Genomic DNA, 20,362 nt, shown 5'->3' on the forward strand with positions numbered 1-20,362 from the left:
TGGACTGTGACTGGTGTGCTTACACGTAAACAAAGTGCATTATTCAAGAGTTCTACCCTACAGGCGAAATGTGCATCACTCAGCCAACAACGTCAGACATAAACAAACATTGACAACACGAACGATTGTCTAGGTGCTTTCTAGGTTACTGCTGGGAATCGCAGAGGCTCTGCGAACTTGGGTTTTGTTTTTTTTTTTTTAAGAGAAATCGTTCGGAATATGAGGAAGGAAATCATTACTGTACACACGTACGCTTATGTAAAAAGCAAAGAGAGAAATGGAGAAAAATGAGAAGGGGTTTGCAGGCACGTAAAAGCAAAGGAAACGTTGATGGATTGTGGCCGACCTTGGAGTCCAGTTTAACTCGGGGCTTGCACACTTCAGCCTGGACTGAGTCTGGATGGCTGGGTCTGTGCCAAAGCCCCCAGGACTTACCAACAGGGAGGGTTCGTGCCAGTCACTCTGGGCCTGGAGAGCAAGGGATCAGAGTCCTGGTGGAGAAGACCGTTAGCAACAGTGCGTCAAGCCCCCACTGCAGGTGCTGGGAGGCGCCTGAGCTCCGAGGGCTCGTGGGAGCGAGAGACGGAGCGCGCGCCCCGGGACCGCAGCCTCAGGCGGGGCCGCCAGAGAAGGTGTGGGCGCCGCGGGCGCGGGTCTGGGGCGGGGGAGGCGGCGCCCCGGGCAGACGCCAGCCCGCAGAGCAGCCCCGACGCAAACCGGTGCGTGTGTGCTCGCGGGGATCGCGGGGGCCCTGAGCCGCGGGGGCCCTGAGCCGTGGGAGGCGCGGAAGGCCTGTGGGCGGAGCGTATGGCGCAGCGCCGCCTCCCGCACGTGGGCCCCACGCGCCGCGCGTGCGCTGAACGGGGCGGCGGCGGCGGCGGCGGCGGAGGAGGCGGGCCGCCTGTTGGTCTGGAGCTGCCGGGAGCGGCCGGGAGCCGCGGGACGTGGGGCGCTTTCAGAAGCTGGAAAGTCCCTCTCCTGCAGCCTCCGGAGGGGAGTGCGGCCTGGGGCGCCTTGACGCCGGCCCAGCGGGACGTGCGCCGACGTCTGGCCTCCCGAGCCGCTAAGGTGAGAAACCTAGGCTGTCGTTCATGCTGCTATAAGCCGCTCAGTTGGGCCTGTGGAAATGTGTTCCAGCAAAAGCGAAAACGGCTACAAATGCGGGCACTGCTGAGAGGCAGAGCAAGAAGCGCTGGGGGCAGGACAGGGCTCTGGGTCGCACCTGGGGGACGCTCGACGCCTGCTCCTCGGTTTGGGTTTTATCCCGATAGTGATGGGCGACGCCTGGCGGGTTTGGGGGGTGGGCATGTGACTCGACGTGTGTTCTAGAAGCGTACTCAGGCCACAGGAAGGCTGGGGGGGGGCACAACGGTTAGGAGACTTTTGGCAGAGAGCGTTGACTTGGGAAACACTGAACTAGCGTGAACACAGCTTGCTGAGCGATCGCGTTGTGGGGGGTGGGCTGCAGGGAGGGGGCCGCGTCGAGCAGGGCCGCCTTGCTTTTTCCTGGATTGTTGGGCGACGGATGGAGAATTCCCTACGGTGAGCGTCCAGGACGAGAAGTGAGTTTTGTGGTCTCTTGGTAGGAAATTGATGGCGTTTCCTTTGGCCCCTTAGTTCTGAAACGTACGTGAAGTCATCTCTTGAAAACGAATGGGTTAGAGATTCTGACGTGAGAATTCTAGGGAAGAAAACAAAACTTGTATTATCTTCTGTGAATAGGAGTTAAAACTTGTGTTCACAGTGAACTAGAAGAGCAGGCAGCCAGGAAGGCCCAGGTGAGTGCTGGGCCTCTGCCCGCTGGATTTCTTCTGCCTGAAACAAGTTCCCTTTCTTTCTTGCCCTGACCAGCTACAAGCTTCCTTGAGATCCCAAACAGGAAGGCATTTATATCCAAGTCTTCCCTGGAAACTTAGGTACCCGTTGTGAACAGTGTTAGTTTTGCCCACCTATTTCCTCTTTCTGATACCTGGAAATCTCCTCCTTTCAATACCTGCTCCTGTGCCTCGGGTGGGGATTATGACAAAGCCCCACTGTCTCCCTAGCGGGTTGGACACGGGGCCCTGGCTGGCCAGAGTGATTCTTTGAGAATTAATGCGGATGCTGAGTGAGCCTCCCTCCCCAGATGAGAAGACAAAGGACCAGGGGAACCTGGGGCTGACTGCTTTCCTACGAGCGGGAAGCCTGCCTGAGAAGAAGGCCCGGACGGAGCAAGTGCAGAAGGGCCCTGAAGTGGATGTTTAAGCCCCCAAGCACATGTCTACCCTTTGGCCTTGCTGCTTGTGGGACATTCAGTTTCATCTATTGACTTTACTCAGCTTGAGCTTGGCTTCCATTCCTGGCAGGCGTGACTTTTTACTAATACTTCTCACCCGTGGCTCCTTGTAATTCCCCCTCCTGACACCTGCCGTGCTTCACCACTAACCGCCCGGTTACTCCTGCTATTAGTTTTCTAGGACTGCCTTTAAGGACGAGAACTGGGTGTCTTAAGTCCGCAGAAACCTTTCCTCACAGTCATGGGGTTGGAAGTCCCAGACCAAAATGGTGGCAGGGTCATGCTCTCTGCAGGCTCTCGCGGGAGAATCGGTCCTCTGCTGTTCTTTTAGCTTCTGGTGTTGCCCGCAACCCTTGTGGTCCTTGGCTTGTAGGGGCATCACTCCAGCCCCACCTCCATCTTCACGTGGAATTCTTGCTGTGTGTCTCCACATCTTCCCTCTTGTGTCCGTGTGCTTTTCTGTGTCCCTGTTCAATATAAGCTGATGTCTACATCCACTTACAAGGACATCAGTTATCCAGCCGCTTTACCACAGCATTGACCTTACTGTAACTTGTGTATTAATTGCACCTGTGAAAGATCCTATTTCCAAATAAGTGCACACTTACAAGTACCAGGGGTTAAAACTTGAACATGTCTTTTTGGGAGACACAACTCAACCCACAACGCTTGGCCACATCATCATCCATCATCCACAAAGTTGTAAACTGAGAGCAGAAACCACATACATCATTTCAGAGTTGCCTTCAGGTGCTCACTTAGCACCTGACACATGGCTCAAAAAGGAAATCTCAATGAAGCAGAAAGGAAGAGAGGGTTTCCGCAGAGAGGCAGAGGCTGGCAGCATCAAGTGCTCTCAGAGTTTCAAATAAAGATGGCAACAGTGGAGCATCGGAGCATTAAGCCCGAGAGGCTTGGTGAGTGGTGTGGTTTGGGCTGAAGTCGTGACAGTAGCATACAAAGTGTGAGGAAGACAAGAGATTGGAAGGAAGTCCTTCAAGAGTCTCCTCTATGAGAGGCAGGAGAATGACAGCTTTGTTGGAAGAGCGTTTGATTGGAGGAAGATATTTCAATGTTTGAATGTGAAAGTAAGGCTTCTGAAGAGAAGCTGAAAGATCTATGCAAGGAGACAGGAAAATTGATGAAAACTGGCCAGCAGATCTTACTTTCAGACTTGGGCTTGTTCCTGGGGAACCTTGGGGGTGAGTACTTGCCACACCAGGGATGTGGCTCCGGTGGTGGCTTGCTTGGCCTTTCTGCAGGAGTCCCACTCTGAGGCTTCATCGTGGGTCAGTCATAAGAGGCTGTCTCCTGAGGGTTCCTCCTTTCTCTCTTTGGTTGTGATGTGGGGTGGGAAGGTAGACGGCATTCACTTTTTTCCTTTTTTTTGAGTTCATCTTTTTATTGAATGTGTTAATAAAGAGGTTTAGTCAAAAAGCCCAAAGCCCATGTCATCATCAGACTCCTCAGATTCCTCTTTTTCTGCTTCCACTTTCTCCTCAGTGGGGGCAGCAGTGGTGGAGGGGGCAGGACCTTCCCGCTGGGGCAGGACCTCCCGCTGGGGCAGGGCCACCAGTCCCTACATTACAGACGAAGCTCCCAACGTTGACACCGGCCAGAGCCTTTGCAAACAAGCCTGGCCAGAAAGGTTCAGCATTCACACCAGCTACTTTAATGAGGGCATTGATCTCATCTCCGTGATCGTGTCCTCATCGTTGTGCAGGATGTGGGCCAGTAGATGCAGGCAAGCTCGGAGACGGAGGCCGTGGCACAGGAGAGCTCCAGGCAGGCGCTGCCAGACATGGTGCTAGTCTCCAGATGGAGCGCGGGCCTCACCCCAATGCGTCCTTAGCTTCCTCGGAAGGACCAAACACTTAGCAGCAGCAGAGGAAAGGGAACTTTTTCTTTGTCTATATGTATAACTAACATTTCGAAGACTTAATTTCTTTGTAGTGTGACTTCTTGCTGATCATCCTTCTCATTTGTCCTAGGATTTCCTCCCCCATATTCTCTTTTACTTTAACTTCAAGATGATCCATTGAGGAATACTACTTGGCCATAAAGAATGAAATAAAGCCATTTGCAGCAACATGGGTAGATCTAGAGATAATCATACTAAGTAAGTCAGACAGAGAAAGACAAATACACGATATCACTTACATGTGTAATCTAAAAAAAAGATACAAAACAACTTACAAACCAGAAATAGACTTAGAGACAGAAAAACTATGGTTACCAAAGGGGAAGTGTAGGGAGGAATAAATTCAGAGTTCGGGACTAACACACTGCTATATATAAATAAATAAGGACCTGTGCAGCATAGGGAACTATATTCGGTACCTTATAATAACCTATAATGGAAAAGAATCTGAAAGTGTGTGTGTGCATATATACATATATTAAAAAAACCCAAATCTTGCTGTACAGCTAAAACTAACACAACATCGTAAATCAACTACTTCAATTAAAAAAAAATTAAAGACGATCCATTGAAACAATCTCCCTGGGGCATGTTGTCTACCGGACTGGTTTGAAGCCCTGTGTCATGAACCCAACAACGTTACGAGGCGGTGGCTACCATGTTGGTTCATCCATTCCACTTGTGGATGCATTTCCCCTCCATGACTTCTGTAGAATTAGCTCATCCTCGAGCTGGAAGGAGCCTTGGTCATCCAGACAGAGATCTTGACCACCTGCCCAAATCCTGCCAGGCTCTTCCCGACGAGTGGGTGAACACTCCTGGTGATGGAGAGCACGTGTCTTCAGATGACAGCTCATTCTCTCTTCTGATGGCTCTAACCCTTAGAATGTCCTTCCTTCTACTGAACTAAAATCAACCCCTCTATAATTTTCACGAACCTGACAACTCTGAGTGTTTGAAGATGGTGAGCTGGACCTCTGAGTCTCTCCTAGGCTGAAGAGTCTCCATTCTTCCACATCCCCAGCTTTTTCAACTGTTCTTCAAATGTCAAGTTTCCTGCCTTTTGCTGTCTTGTCTATATTTCTCTTCAAGCACCAAACCTTTTTAGAACTTTCTGGAAGTATGGGCACCAGAGCCCTCCAGGTGGTGTTTTGAGCAGCAAACATAGACCAGAATATCATCTCCATTTTTCTATAATAGGGAAAATTGCCAGCAGTCACACTCCGAGGATACCTTCTTGTTGGAGATGCCTCTCACCGACCACAGCTGGGCCTTCTTTGTTCATCCTCAGTCGTGTTGTCATGATTGGTTCCTCCATTCAGGACAAATCTATTGAGTGTGTTAAGTATTCTGGTGCACGCTGGGCACTGAAGAACAGAATAAGCTCATCTCTGCCATAAAGGGGAGCAGGGTCGAGTTAGAATAAAATACAGGAACACAACATGGAGGGGACAGATGGATCAGAAGGAGAATGTTTTGCCTTGGAGAAAGGAAATAGATCAAGGTGGGTAGAAACAAAGTGTCACACAAATGAGTGCATTCATTCATCCAGCAAATATTGAAGTCGATAGTTGATCTGAGCACTGAAGACCCAGGAGTGAACGAAAAAAAAAAGTGCCTTTCTTCTTGAAGCTCATAATTCAATAAGGAGGGGGAAAACACAGGGTACGTAAAAGCCTCCCTCTGGAAGAAGGGTCTGCAGACTAGGGTGTCCTGGCCAAGCCCGGCCTGCCGCTTGTTCACGCAGACAGCATCACCAGAGTTCCGCTCACTAGTGGAGCTACTGTCAGGTGCTCCCCTCCCACAAGGACGGAGCTGAATCACTGTGTGCAGAGACCACAGGGCTGAAAATGTTGGCTCTAGCCCTCAAAGGAAAAGTTGACTCATCCCTGATCTAGAAAAATAAGACAGATGAAGGAGGATTGAGGGGGAGAGGGCTCCTCTTCAGAGGGGTTGGTCAGGAAGCCACACTGATGAGGTGACATTTCAACGTAGACCATGAAGGATGGCTGGGGCCAGCCATGTGGACAGCTGGCGGAAGAATATTCTAGGTAGAAGAAAAGGCAAATTCCCCCCATCCCCCCAAAAAAACCAAACCAAAATCTGGAGTGAGCTCAGAGGATCCATGTCACACAGGTGTTGTCGGGCCTTTACCAGGATGCAACGGGCAGACAGGGACAGGTGAGCAGAGCGGCAGTGATGATTCAGCCGGCGTGGCGCGAGGCTGGGGGCCTGGGGCCGGGGCCGGGGCCGGGGGTGCAGAGGAGGGTCTAGTGCCCCAGTGGCCTGGGGCCCAGGCTTGGGCGCTAATATGGGAGCCAGGGGTACGTGGCCGCACCTTGGGTGCTCCCTGAAGGTAGAGTCAGCATGACTTTCCTGGTGCTGTTGAGTGTGGCATGAAGGAGGGAGGAGGGTGGTGATAATTCCCTTTTCAAAACCGTCTTAGGAAATAATTATAAACGGACAGAAAGCTGCAAAATTAGTTCAGGGGATGCCTGCTGCATTCCACCGTCTGCTTCGTTTGTCCCCCTTGCTCTCTCGAGGATGTGCATATAATGTTACAAACTCTGTGTTTCAACTTTTATCTTGAATCACTTGAGGATAACTTCTATTTGGCTCTTCACTTCTAAATATAGCAGGATAATTTCTAAGAACAGGTTTCTTCTAATAAATCAAAGAATTAATCTACTTTTCCTGCTCCTCCCTCCACCCCGCTTACACGTGCCTGTGCAACTCATAGGGTGCATATTCCAGTCGCTGGAGGTGGATACACTGAGAAGTGGGGGAGAACTTTTGGATGGCAGGAGGAAATGGGGAGGTTAATTTTTTTTATTGAAATTCTGGTGTACAGCATAGTGATTCAGTTATATGTATATGTATATTTATATTTTTCGTTATAGATTATTACAAGATATTGAATGTCATTCCCTCTGTTATAAGTAAGACCTTGTTATCTATTCTGTATACAGTAGTATCTGCAAATCCTGAACTTCCAGTTTATCCCTCCTCCCCTCCCCTTTCCCGCCAGTTACAAGTGTGTTTTCTACGTCTGGGAGTCTGTTTCTGTTCTGTAAATAAGTTCATTTGTGTCATTTTTAAAGATTCCACTTACAAGTGATATATGGCATTTTTCTTCCTCTTTCTGGCTTACTTCACTTAGAATGATGCTCTCCAGATCCATCCATGTTGATGCAAATGGCATTTTATTTTTTGTGGCTGAGTAGTATTCCATTGTATAAATATACCACATCTTCTTTATCCAGTCATCTGTTGATGGGCATTTAGGTTGTTTTCATATCTTGGCTATTGTAAATAGTGCCGCTTTGAACATTGGGGTGCATGTATCTTTTTGAATTAGAGGTCCCTCCAGATATATGCCCAGGAGTGAGATTGCTGGATCATAGGGTAAGTCTATTTTCAGTTTTGTAAGGAATATCCATACTGTTTTCCACAGACGCTGCAGCAAACTACATTCCCACCAACAGTTTAGGACAGTTTTCCCACACCCTCTGCAGCATTTATTGTTTGTGGACTTTCAAATGATGGCTGTTCTGACCAGTGTGAGGTGATAACCTTGTTGTAGTTTTGATTTGCATTTCTCTGATAATTAATGATATTGAACATTTTTTTTCATGTTCCTATTGGCCATTTGTATGTCTTCATTGAAGAAATGTCAGTTTAAGTCTTCTGCCCGGTTTTTTGATTTTTTGTTTTGTTTTGTTTTGTTACTGAGTTACATGAGCTCTTTGTATATTGAGCAGAACCCTGATACCCCGGTAATATGCATTGGACCTTGGGGTTTCGTGGGTCTTACTCTACCTCTGAAATAGCGTTTAAGTGACGTTTTCTTTGTGTCATCTTTTCACCTTAGCAAACAGGTTACTAAACAGTTCACTGTGTCAGATTTTTTCAGTTTGCTGTGTGTCCTAACTTCCAGATTGTTACATTTGATAAGACATGTATATTTCAAGTATTTGTATTTTAGTGTTGTATGCTTATTTTGGAGGAACTGAACAACCCAAGGGATCTTTCAGTCTTAAGAGTCCTACTTTTTTAAATAAAATACATGACTTAAAGAACTTTTAAAGATGATCAGAAATACTAAAAAGTTATTTGATAGAGAAATGTATCTTTTAAAGCAGAAGTAGATACACCTCAAACTTGAAACTATCAGTGACATTTGACAACTAAGCACGTGTCAGCCTCAGCGACCCCTTTGGTCTTAGTACATAACTCATCTCAAAGCTAGAGGGCTTCATGTTGCTGTGTTCCACTAGACCACATAGAACTTCATTTCATAAAACTTTGGTTGAGCAGCTGGAAAAAGTGAGGCAGGCTTGGTTTCCTTGGTTAATCCATTTCAGAGAACATGAAAGAATGTTATCATTGATTACACAGAATAAAGACCAGGGGTAAGATTCAATAAATACACACTTACAACCAATTACTGTTAGGTTTTAATTTAATTTGGTTCTTTGCTTGAAGCCAAACTTTGTCCTAAACTAATGGCTAGATTCTTCACTTGTGAAACTTTTAATTACTTCGTAGTTCTCTCAGAAGAGAATCAAGAAATCAAGCTCGTGTTTTTGCCTCTCATCATAATCCTTGGATAAAGGCAAGCGGGACCCTTTGGAGAGATGAGGCTTTTGAAGGAAAATGCATATGTAATTGGCTGTGTGGTTTGGATGAGGAGGAAAGAGATTGGAAATTTGTGGGCCTCATTTAAGGTTTAAAATGCAAGTTTTAATCAAGCACAGATCTTAAAAGCATAAAGGTCACTGCCCACAATTGGTTGGAATATAACTCAATGTATTTCAAGTGTGTTACATTATCTCTGGAGTTTCTCACTTTAGCGGGATTTAATGTAACTTAATGCAAGGCAAGATAACAATGGAAACAGAATACAAAACTGCTAAGGTGTTCTTTTCTCTGCATAAAAATAGAAACAACACACTGAAATATTCTGATTCTAATGGCCTGTTTTCCCACTAAAATAAATAACATGTTTTCATAAGGTAATTATTTTATATAATGAGTTATCTGTAGAGCAGAAACTGAGTAATCTTTTGCAAATCAGCTAAGATACAATCATTATTTCTGATCATGAGTCTACAACGCTGTACCCAGAGGATGACCTGTTCATAGTTAATTTAGTGTCATTTCAAGATTTATTTTGAAATAGCTGAGTCATAAGGCTTAGGACATCATCCATTCGATGAGCATCATTTAATAAACATGAGTGGAACCCTGGCATTTCCACATCACAAGCTTGATACCGGGGCTGACAAGAGCTTTGCGTAGAGTGAAACCTACTGTCTCAGCTGGGGGTGATTGTTCTCGGGGGGCCCTTGGCAATGCCTGTAGACAATTTTGGATGTTGGGACTAGTGACTAGAGATCCGGGGTGCTGTGAAAGATCTTACGAAGCCCAGGACAGTCCCCAACAAAAAAGAATTATCTAGTACAAAATGACAGCAGCTCTGAGGTCGAGACATCCTGGCCTAGAAGGAGCAAATGAGGAACAGCTGCAGCTTGACAAGGACCAAGATGGAGCTGTTGTGCACGTGTCGCGCTCACAGCTCGGGAGGCGGCGTTCGGCCTCGGCGGTGGTGTGTGGAGGCGCTATTACAGGTGAGGATTCCTAAACGAAACATCATCTTAGCCTAGGCTTAAGTGCTGAGTAGAAATTCACTTGACAGTTGAAGAAAGGTGGGTTTTCTGGTGGAGGAAGCGTCATATGCAAAGTCATAGAAGCAAGAGATACTCCAGAGTGATTAGTGTATTACGGCAGCATTAGGCTAGCCGGAGCTTAGATCCATGTGAGGGACAGGAGACAGATGACTCCGAGGGGCCAGATGAAGAGCTGGTCCTGCGCGGTGAAGAGGTTGAGCCACCTTGTCTACCAGCGGAGAGCCGCTGAAAAATCATGAGCAGGGCAGCACTACTGTTGAGTCTTGGGGCCTTTGGGCAGTTGTATGGAACCTAGTCTGGAACCATAATCGTTGGAACCGATTAATTGTCTAGAGTAGGTAAGAGACAATGAGACATCTCTGAAGACATTTAGGAAGCAAGATAGAGACCTTTGGAACAAACTTACTGTGGTGAGAAGGGAAGGAGTTGAACACCCCTAGGTTTTGGCTCGAGATGCTGAGTGGATGCTGGTGTCGTTACAGGAAACGAATCAGTGCTGAGAAAGGGAGTGGACTCGGGTTTGGACTCGGCATGGCTAGCTGGGGGCAGTGGGTTGTCTACAAGTGCTCAGGGCAACTCTGTACATTTAGAGGGAAAGGAATTCCATGATGGGAATATTAGGAACACAGACTTGAGAGGCAAGGCAGCCACAGGTGGGGCCATGAAAGGAACTGAGGACCAAACAGAAGCAGAAAGGAAGTTAAAGAGCATGGTCAGCACTACTGACTGAAATGTTTATGTTCCCACAAGACTCATATGTTGAGAACTTGATCCTCAACGTGGTGATATTTGAAGATCGGGCTTTGGGGAAGTGATTAGGTCATGAGGGCAGAGCCTTCACGAATGGGATTAGTGTTGTTATAAAAGAGACCCCGAGGAGCTCTCACACCCGCTCTGCTCTGTGAGGACACATGGAGAAGACGGTCGTCCGTGGGCCAGGAAGCAGGTCCTCATCAGACACTGAATCTGTCAGTGTCTTGGTCCCAGACTACTAGTCCCCAGAACTGTCGGTGGCTTAGAAACAAATGTTTCTCCGTCAGCACCATTCTGTTGTAGCAGCCTGGATGGACTAAGGCTGTTGGAGTCCAATTAGGATGGTTTCAGGGATGGTGCTCCCATCAGTGTCAAAGATACCGTGTCAAAGGTGACAGAAGTCCACTTGCTCAGAGCCCACTGAGTTGGGTAACGTATAGAGGTCACTTGTCACCTGCAAGAGAACAGCTCTGGTGGTAGGAAGTGTGTGGGATGACACTGGGATCAAAGGGTCTAGAGAGGGAGGGGATGTGAGACAGTGAGTGCCCTGCACTTTTTAAGGAAATTTGCCTGAAATTGGAGTCAGAGGGTAAATAGCGATACTTAAAGCTGGAATTGAAACGGACAAGCTTATCTGCTGAGTGTGCAAGGCCAGCAGTGCTCTTCTGTCTCCTTTGATTTTTTTTTCACGTTTACATTGCTATTTTTGATTTTTAAGTTTACATTGCTATTTTTGAGATTATAATTGTTGCTAAGACTGGATTGAACCATCAAGCTCTGCTAGACATAATACCGAGAGCATGAAAGGAGGTAGACTTGACTGAAAACATTCAACATTGCAGTTTCCATACAACGAAAGCGACATTCCTTTTAGGTTAGATGAACTTCGGGTGGGAAAGTGGTTCAGAGTCACAGACAGGCAGCTGAGAAGCGTGGGTGCGGTTTGTTTTCCGTGGAGGGACGCAAGCAGACAAAGAGGTAGGCTCTGAATTGCACTGCAGGCAGCAAGATGGAAAGCACTTTTTCCTAAAACGTTTGCTAGTTCTAACAACGGAATGAACACAATGAAAAGCAGGAGCCCAGCCCAGAAAGGAGCTTCCTGCTTGGCATGCGGAAAACTTTTAATTATAAATGTTTGGTTGGCTGTGGGAATACTGTCTGATGGGAGCTTCTGCTGAAGCATCTTTACCTAAAATGAGAAATGGTCGTACAGAGGTTTTTTTTCAATATGTTCAATGTGCAGCTGTCCAGAAGAATTCTGCATGAGCTTCTGTAGTGTAGTTCTTTCTTATCCATCCTGAAACAGTATGCTTATTATGTTCGTTAAATTTCTGTTAATATTCTTCCACCGACTTTCTCAATTCTAGATAATTAATGCAATGTTCTCCTTATCCCAGTAACGGTTCGTATTTAACAGCATCCGTTGAGGTACTGGGTACATACTAGGCAGCCAAACATATATTGGAAATTGAACTGAAATATACACACTGGAATACAGAATGAAAAGAGGGGAGAAGCTATCCAGATATGGTAAAATGCATGCACACATCCGGTGTTTTTACCGGCTAAAGCCAATTAAAAGCCTGTAAAGAAAGCATCTGTGGACTGTTTCAAATCTACTGTCGTCAAGAGCTTCCAGAGAATCAGCATTCAATTACTGGGGGCCTTTTAAACACGCCGAAGGACATGACTTCAGGCTTTGGGATCAGGCTCTTTAACAGCTCCAGGGGGCACCTCTGGCCTTATTTACCATCTCTCCTTAACTGGCTCACCTCTAAAATGGGCAAAGCGCTATCTGCTTCACGGGGATGATGCAAAATGTAAGGCAAAATGAACAGCGGTACCATTTCTTGAATGAGGGATTATGGCTGCTTATTTTGTCAAGTATTATGGAAAAGACGTTAGAGACGGTGTTTGCATCTTGATGCAGTGGAGGGACCCTGACAACTCCACCCTCCTGAGCTGGAAAATAATCTCCAAAAGTCATCTACGGGAGTTAGGCTAAACATGACTACTGAGATGTAGAATGACTTCATGACATTCAGTTCTTTAAAGTTAGGTCAAGCCATTTGAAATCATTCTTATAGGTCAAATAGTCAAGGTTTGGCAATTTCTTCTGGTCCAAACTAACACAGCTACATTCATCTAAAAATACATTTCAAATTGTACCCTAAAAACAAACGGTGGACTTGGGTGCATTCTCCGGTGAGCCGCTGGACTAACTGGCATTCTCTCAGCGTGGAGGGGGCAGTTTTTCCCATTGCTTTGAAATGCGTGACAGAAATTATGTTGAATTATTGTGTCATCCCTCCATCAACTGGGAAGTGATGGGGAGACTTTTTGAGGTAGGGCTAAAGTTGGATCAGATGAACAGTTTAGAACATGGAAGGAAGACCACAGGCATCTTCCTGTTCAGCAGAGTTCATGAAAACCTACGGTGAAGTTTATTTGGAAGTTAGAAGTGGCTTTGAGAGTTCCCATTTAAAGAAGCCTCAAAAAGCCTTATCTTAGGAGACACTGTCTCCTTTCAGAAATACTGTTATCTTTTCTTCATTAAATAGAACAAATCAAGTTCCAAATGCCATATTGAAATGACTGGGCTTTTGTTGTTTTATTACAAGAAGAAAACAGTCTAGTCTTTCTCTTTGCCTTTGAGTGTTTCATAGAGGAAGTCAGGCATTATTTTGTTTATAATTAAAGACTATGTACTAAAGCACAATTTGAATAAGCAACTTTAATTAATCAAGGAAAAAACCCAATGACATTCTACGCCCATATTTCAGTTTCTAAGAATGAGTGAAAAGGGTTTTCTTTTCTTTTTTTTTCCTATTGAGGTTAGAAGCAGGTCAGGTCAGTAATTGAAGCTGGCTAGTCATCAGCTGGTTTGACCTGCTAGGCTAGAATTTTCTTTACTACGGGAAAGTGTAATCAGAAAACCAGATGTAGCCCCATCCCGAGGCTGGAGCATAATGAAAAGCAGGCAGTTCATTTGTTTTCTCCAAGCCTTTCAGATCTTCGTTCAGCCATTTGGGGCTCGACTTTGCCCTGGACTGAGGAACTGCAGTGGGAGCTTTTATTTAACTGGATCACAGTCCAAAGATGTAGAAATGGAAATGCAAATGTTTGCAATGTCTTAAATCTCCTAGTTCCTTCAAAAGTTGATGGCTGTTTTGTGCTTTTTGCCTGAAAACAGGGGACAAATGAGATTTCAAATAAGTCTAGGAGCCCGTCCATTAGAGGCTTACTCTGATAAGAGTGTCCTCCTGAGGTCCTATAGGTGATACATCAGTGATTGGGGTGGGGTGGGAAAGCGTGACCTGAGCGAGTGATGTGGGGGGTCAGATACAGTTTGATCAAGCATATTCAATAGAACTCTTGTTTTCATGACATAAACTAGCTCCTTCTGCATTCAGCTCTGCACATTTATTTGTCCTACTTTTATCCCAGAGCTTTGCACGTGCATCCCAATGCCATTCTCCATTAAAATTCATCTGTGTATCCCCATTCTCATAAAAGAGGTCATCTAAGAGTTAATGTTCTCTTTACCAAATTTCCATAGACTGTCTTGTATATCATGATACTGTTGGAATGTTTCTTATATAAACAGGTTTGAACTATTTTTCAGATATTATTTATTCAAAGGCTCTCTCTCAAATAATGAGAACACTATTTATTGTGAGCATAAATGAATAAAGAAAAGAATTCCATTTATGAAGCCATTAGTCTTTGGGAAGGTACTTTAAAGACCACAGTTAAGGAGTCCTCACCACAAACTGCAGGAGAGTCTCCCCTTCAGGCTTCTCAAAGGGCTTTGTCATGCGGGGTGGAAGGGGCACTGCTGGGTTTGACCTCTCCTCCATAACTTGCAAGGAAGTGAGGGCTGAGAATGATCTGAAGATGCGAGATGCTGAAGTATTGTGCATGTATGAGTTAAACCTGGACTTCTGCCTAGGATACAGAAAAGAAATCTGGGGTTCTGTAGTTTCTGATTGTAATTTAGGGAAGGTGTTGAAGGAAGGAAGTAAAGCCTGGTGGAATCTATTCTTTTTATGTGGCTTGGATATGGTTTAAAGAGCGGGAAGACGGGGTGAGCAAGAGATCCATAAAATGAGTCACCAAAGCGTGTCCTCCGTGGATGATCTCATTCAGACATCGCAGATACTTGGTGACTGGAGTATGCGGAACAGGGCGGATGGGTTTATTTGTCCATAGTGGATGGAGATATCCAATCATAAAGGTTGGGGTGATCAGTCTTACCCTTTTGAGCATCTTGTCCCAGAAACCATTCCTGATACAGAAGGACTGAGCAGGAGAGCTAAAGGGCCTCCCGTCTCGTCCTCTTTCTTGAGTCAGGAGGCTGGCTGCTTTCCCCAGATCTGTGATGGAGGAGAGGGTTCTCTTCTCCGGACTACTGAGGACTTCAGCATCCAACATTTTATTTCTGAGCTAGATGGAATTATGGCAGTATAGAATTTCATCCTCCGTTCTACTGTGGTCGGGGGCCGGAGGGGCCTGGGATCATGTTCTCCACGTGGCTGAGGCTTTTGGAGTGAAGAGGGGATGATGATAGAAACTTCCAGATGGATTTTGGTGTCCTCCTCCCTCACTTGTGAGCAGGTGCAAGCCGCTCCCACAGGACCTTCACTTTCTCAACATGACCTTTTCTCAGCTCCCCTGTTTCTCTTTTTTCCCCTTAATTCTTCTACCTCCACCCTCACTCCACACCCCAGGGCTTAAAACCACAAACAGATGGGAAGGAACGGCTGAGACTTCAGTGATCACCAACCACAACCACGGATCAGTTCAGGGACCTGGGGAAGTAAATATGCTGCCCACATGGCTTATTCCAGAGAAACATTTCAGTTACTATCTGCGCTTACCCTAAAGAATTTGTAGAACGTCCTCTGTTTGCTAGAATGAACGTCTTCATCTTTGGAACACTAATTTGACTGCTGAACAAATTCTTTTTTGGTTTGTCCAAAGTACCTGAAGAAGACCAAGGGACAAGGAAATAACAAAATAGCAAAAAAAAAAAAAAAAAAAAAAAAACCCAGAAAGCCTGAAACTCTGGAATGAGCACCCCAGTATAATTCTCATTTTGCATCAATCTTTCCTGGGCTCATTCCCTGTGCTGAATCATGTCTTTTCTTGGATTGGCCCTAGGAAAGACGGTCATCATTTGAAGTTTGTCTTTAATCAACTGAGCAACTGTGTCCCTCCTCACAGACACACTCCCTTTCCCCTCTCTGGACCTAAGCTCCAAATGTCCCTATTTCTTTCTCTTTCGCATCTCCATCAAAAAGATGCCTGTCCCCAGCACCATTCCCTCAAGGTGATGGCTAAAACCTGAGACTCAGCCTGAGGACGTCATAGAAAGTTTGATCCCTGATTCAAATGTAACCCTAAAAACTTAAAGGGCTTCTTAAGCCTTTGTCAAATAGGGCTGACAACTGCACTGACACTCCTGTGGCTTTCTCAAGTTTGATCCTACAGATGGCTAACTTGAGCCACCATCATTTTAATTCTCTTTGCCCTTTTAATGCTTTTATTTCCTCCTTAATATTGCCTTTACTGTCATATCCCACTAAAGACAATTTTGACAAGCACGTGAAAAATGAGAGTAAGTCATATGATTTTTAATCTAAAAATGCATATTCCATTTAATACAGAATTGAGGTCTCAAATAAAAGATGGCAGGTGTATACATCAGATATTTAAAAGGAAAACTACACTCTGCCTCTTAGAGAAAAAGCATGAACTGCTGAATTATGTTGAGAATTGAGTTTTGGCAGGTCTTCCAGGTTTGCCTGTTTTAAAAATGTTTCAAATATCTTAACACCGTTTTATCTTTACTGCAAATACATGGTAATTTCAGGCAGCCTGAGTCGCGATAACATTCTCTTTTAGGATGTAAACTCATTCTTGGTTTTTTTTTCCTTAAGTGATTCTGTATGTGTGTTTGCGTTTAGAACCAGGAATATCTTTGGGAAATGATTTCTGTAAGTTGAAAGGATGACCAGGTAGGGAATAAAGATAGGGAAGATCCGTGATTCACTATTATAGTGGTATGTGCCTTAATCTGAATTTCATGTAGGGTTAATTTAAGTTTATGAAAAAGACACTAATGTCTCATAAATTAAAGTTTTTGTTGCAATACTGATGTTTAGCAACTAAAAGAATAAACTTCTGAGCAAAGAACAAGAATATAAAATTCTCCTTTCAGTCCTGTTCACAGAAGAGTAAAGACAAGTCTGTCAAATTCTAGAATTTACTACGTTTTGGGGAGTGGCAACAGGAGTGCTTTTCCTACTTGAAAATGTCATTTTTACTTTCTTGTTTTCCTTTTGGAAAAGCATCAGGGAATTGTTTTGGGTTCATTTATGAATCAACGTAGATGGCTCTCATTTCCTGAAGATGAGTGACAAGAAATAGCACTAGTCTCGTTAGCATTTGAGGATAATTATGTATTTTTAATAGTTACATGATCTTATAACTATAATTATGTATTACATAATTTAATCTTCTACAAACAGAAGGGGTGTCATTACTGTTGAAGGAGAATGTAGACTCCAAATTAAATGATAAATGGTTTTGATATATGCAGAATAAACAGGGAGATCTAAAAGAGAAAGCAAACATAAATAACAAACTGAAGAAGGCATTGTCACAGAGCAAATAATACCTTAGGGACTTGGAGGAAACGGAAACTGATTCTATTGAAGCCTTTTCCTTAGAAGGAGATGTTATCACTGTATTTACTTAGTGATGTCTGATACTCACCCGCTCTGTTAATAGTTCTTCTGAGTCAGGGGGCTTAATATTTTTAATCGTACTGTAACTGACAGTTGTCTGCACCTTACAGCGTTGTCCCCCACTCCTCGGGAGTGGAAATGCACAAAAGGCAAAACACAGTGGAGAATTTGGAAAGAGCCGATTCGGGAGTGGTGGAGGCTGCTCCCCAGAGCTCTGATCTCGGGTCCAGGGAACCCTGTGGAACAGCAGGCTGGCGGTTCTGTTAACGGAGCAACAGGCTGACCCGTTCACTTCAACCACAGTGTGCAATGCAGCTTGGCAAATAACCGATGGAAGAGTCTTTGTAAATATTATTGGCTTGGTTGTCACATGTTTGCACTTGGATTTATTGAAGCATAGATTCAGACCACATTGCCTGGACTTGTCATAAATCTTGGGTTTGTAGGACTTGAGAAAAGAGCAGTATTTCTCCTCTGTCTTTCCAGCACAGAGGCACAATGTGGCTCAATGCTGAATCCTATTTTAATGTTTCAAAGTGTCGGCGCTGTGTTTTGCGAAGCAGGGAGGTATGTGGAACCTACTGTAGGGAGATGAGAATATAAACAGATGAGTTGAAAATAGCTAATGTGTCATGTGTGCCTCTGGGGGTAGAATCTGAAGTTTTTGAACAAAACTTCAAAACTCGTCCATGCAAGCCAGTACTGTCTTCCAAGTACCTTTCTTCAGATTTAGAGTTTGTCTAATGATGTTACTCAGCTCTTCTCTTGGAATCACTTTCAGGGTCAGTTTATGAACCAAATAACAATCCACCTGCTTCTGAGTCCAGCACGCACTTCTACCAAGTCGTGTCCCACGGCTCGATGACTCAGCCCTGCTCACCAAACCCGACTATGAACAGCCGTCGTCTTTCATTCCCTTCCAGAAATAAAACTCAAAGTGGGAGGACTGTCCACCACTGGCAATATTCCAAAGAAGTGCTTAGGAAAAGGCTCAAAAGAGAAATCCCAAACATGGGAATGCTTCTGGGTGATCATAGCATCATGGTCACGACACCATCACGAAGCCCCAAGCAGCCTGACCGCCAGGCAGGCGGGAGTGGGGCAGGAGTTCCCCCAGTGCTTCGAGGGGCTGGCTCATCAGAGGGGTGTGGGCCCCACTGCTTTCTAAGCCAGGGCCCAGGAGCCTGGCATGGCCAGACATCAGACCTCAGCACAGGGGTGCTGGGTGAGGGACCCCGACATTGGACGGTGTGATCAGGGACACTCCAGCCCCTCTGCTGGCGTGAGCAGGACACCGGACTGCAGGACTTGTGGTGGCAGAAACCATGGTTTGAGCTGCTGGCTCAGCCCACGACGCTGCCCAGATGCCTAAGCACAGCCCAGACTGAATTCTGTGGAACTCGCCAGGAGGCTGTTCTTGGGGGGGGGGGGGTCCCAGCTGTGACTTTACCTCCTTAATACTCACTCTGCCCCAAGTGCCCACTTTGCAGGGGACAACGTGGGCTTACCTTGTCATTAAATTGAGGGGCATGTCCTGGATCTAACTTCCTAGCACTGTGAGCTTGAGTCGTGACCTGCCTGAACCACAGCTCCTTAATTTGTAACACCACCGAACAGTCTGGAACTTTCTTTCACAGTGTCACACTCTCTGTATAACTGAGCACTTAAGCATTCTTAACACCGTTGCTTATTTCAGAAACTCATGTGGCATAGGGGGAAAACAAAGTCTTAACCTGAACACAGTATCTAATACAACATTTGCTTAAATAAATGTCCAGAACATGAGCTCGACCTAGATTTAAAAAAAAAAAAAAAAAAAAGAGCACGTTTACTGTTGATCCATTATGGTAGCAATTTTAAATTTTGTAACTTGCTTTCACTTTGTTCCTAAATTCCTATCCCATAATCTCTTTCGATTATCATAGTTGAGGGGAAAAATGATTCATAAAAAGCTCCCAGTGGGATTAAATGAGTTACAGGCACATCTCACACAGATACACACTCTGGTCGGAAAAGCTTTCTTTTCAAAGCTTCAATCAAAGTGAGCCTTTTACGAAGCTGGCACTGGCTGCGGCCACTTTCTGCCCCCGTGATGTGGGTGGGGATTTCTGGTCTGAAATATGCCCGGATTGCGTGCCCTGGCCTGTTTGTGCGTGAAACACGGCAATGGCGCTGCAGAAACGATTCCTCACGTCCGACCCCCGCCGCTAGCCTTGCGCACGTTGTTCTCATTTCCCCCCTTCACAAGGCATTTGTCCTTTCCACCACGCCGTGCTTAAGTGGATGAGGTTCATCTGGTTTGTTGATGTTATGAAATATGGAATTCTCATATTAACGGTCCTCGAATCATATGGGAATACTTTGCACCGTGTCTCTGCCGCGGCGCGGTGTTACCTTGTATCCTGTAGAGTGGGCTGACATGCTATTAAATTACTCCTTTTTAAGTCATTCGCGTTTCTTGTTTTCGGAGGACCTTTGTCCTCCTATTTGTGAAGTTGCAGCTCTGACACTGGAAAAGGGGCCCTTGGAGCACTTGAGAGCTCGACTTCGCAGAAAGCCCCGTGGACCAGCACCTGCAAGGTCTGAGAGAAGGGACGTTGAAAGCGGCACTGGAAGACGTCAAATTACTTCGTTTATCCATCAAGTCAGGGCTCTTTTAAACCCATTGATACATTTTAACAGAAGATCACCTGAGCCTTTCCACAAGAGTGTCCGGTGACGTTTCTAGAATACTAACTTTGTCTAAGATAATGCAGGTCAGGGATTCTTTAGCGAAGTAAGAACAGATTATCTTGGTTAAATTATTTCAACGAACTATAGCCTAGTACAGTGAAAGGTAACCACAGCATCTAAAAGCCAAATTATAACTGGCCTTATTTTTCTTACTAAAATCTTAATGTTCTGAAAACACGCAGAGGCTGGGGCACTGGTTCTTCAGCTTGAGTGTGTGCCTAAATTGCCTGGAGGGCCT

At 45.3% G+C, this 20,362-nt stretch overlaps 1 pseudogene; it reads right to left on the minus strand.

The window, feature by feature from the left end:
- Positions 1-3,636: 3,636 nt before the first annotated feature.
- Positions 3,637-4,078, minus strand: LOC105094110 (large ribosomal subunit protein P1-like; annotated as a pseudogene).
- Positions 4,079-20,362: the final 16,284 nt, after the last annotated feature.

The sequence above is a fragment of the Camelus dromedarius genome, chromosome 13 (genome assembly GCF_036321535.1).
Source record: "Camelus dromedarius isolate mCamDro1 chromosome 13, mCamDro1.pat, whole genome shotgun sequence".
In the NCBI taxonomy this organism is placed as follows: Eukaryota; Metazoa; Chordata; class Mammalia; order Artiodactyla; family Camelidae; genus Camelus; species Camelus dromedarius.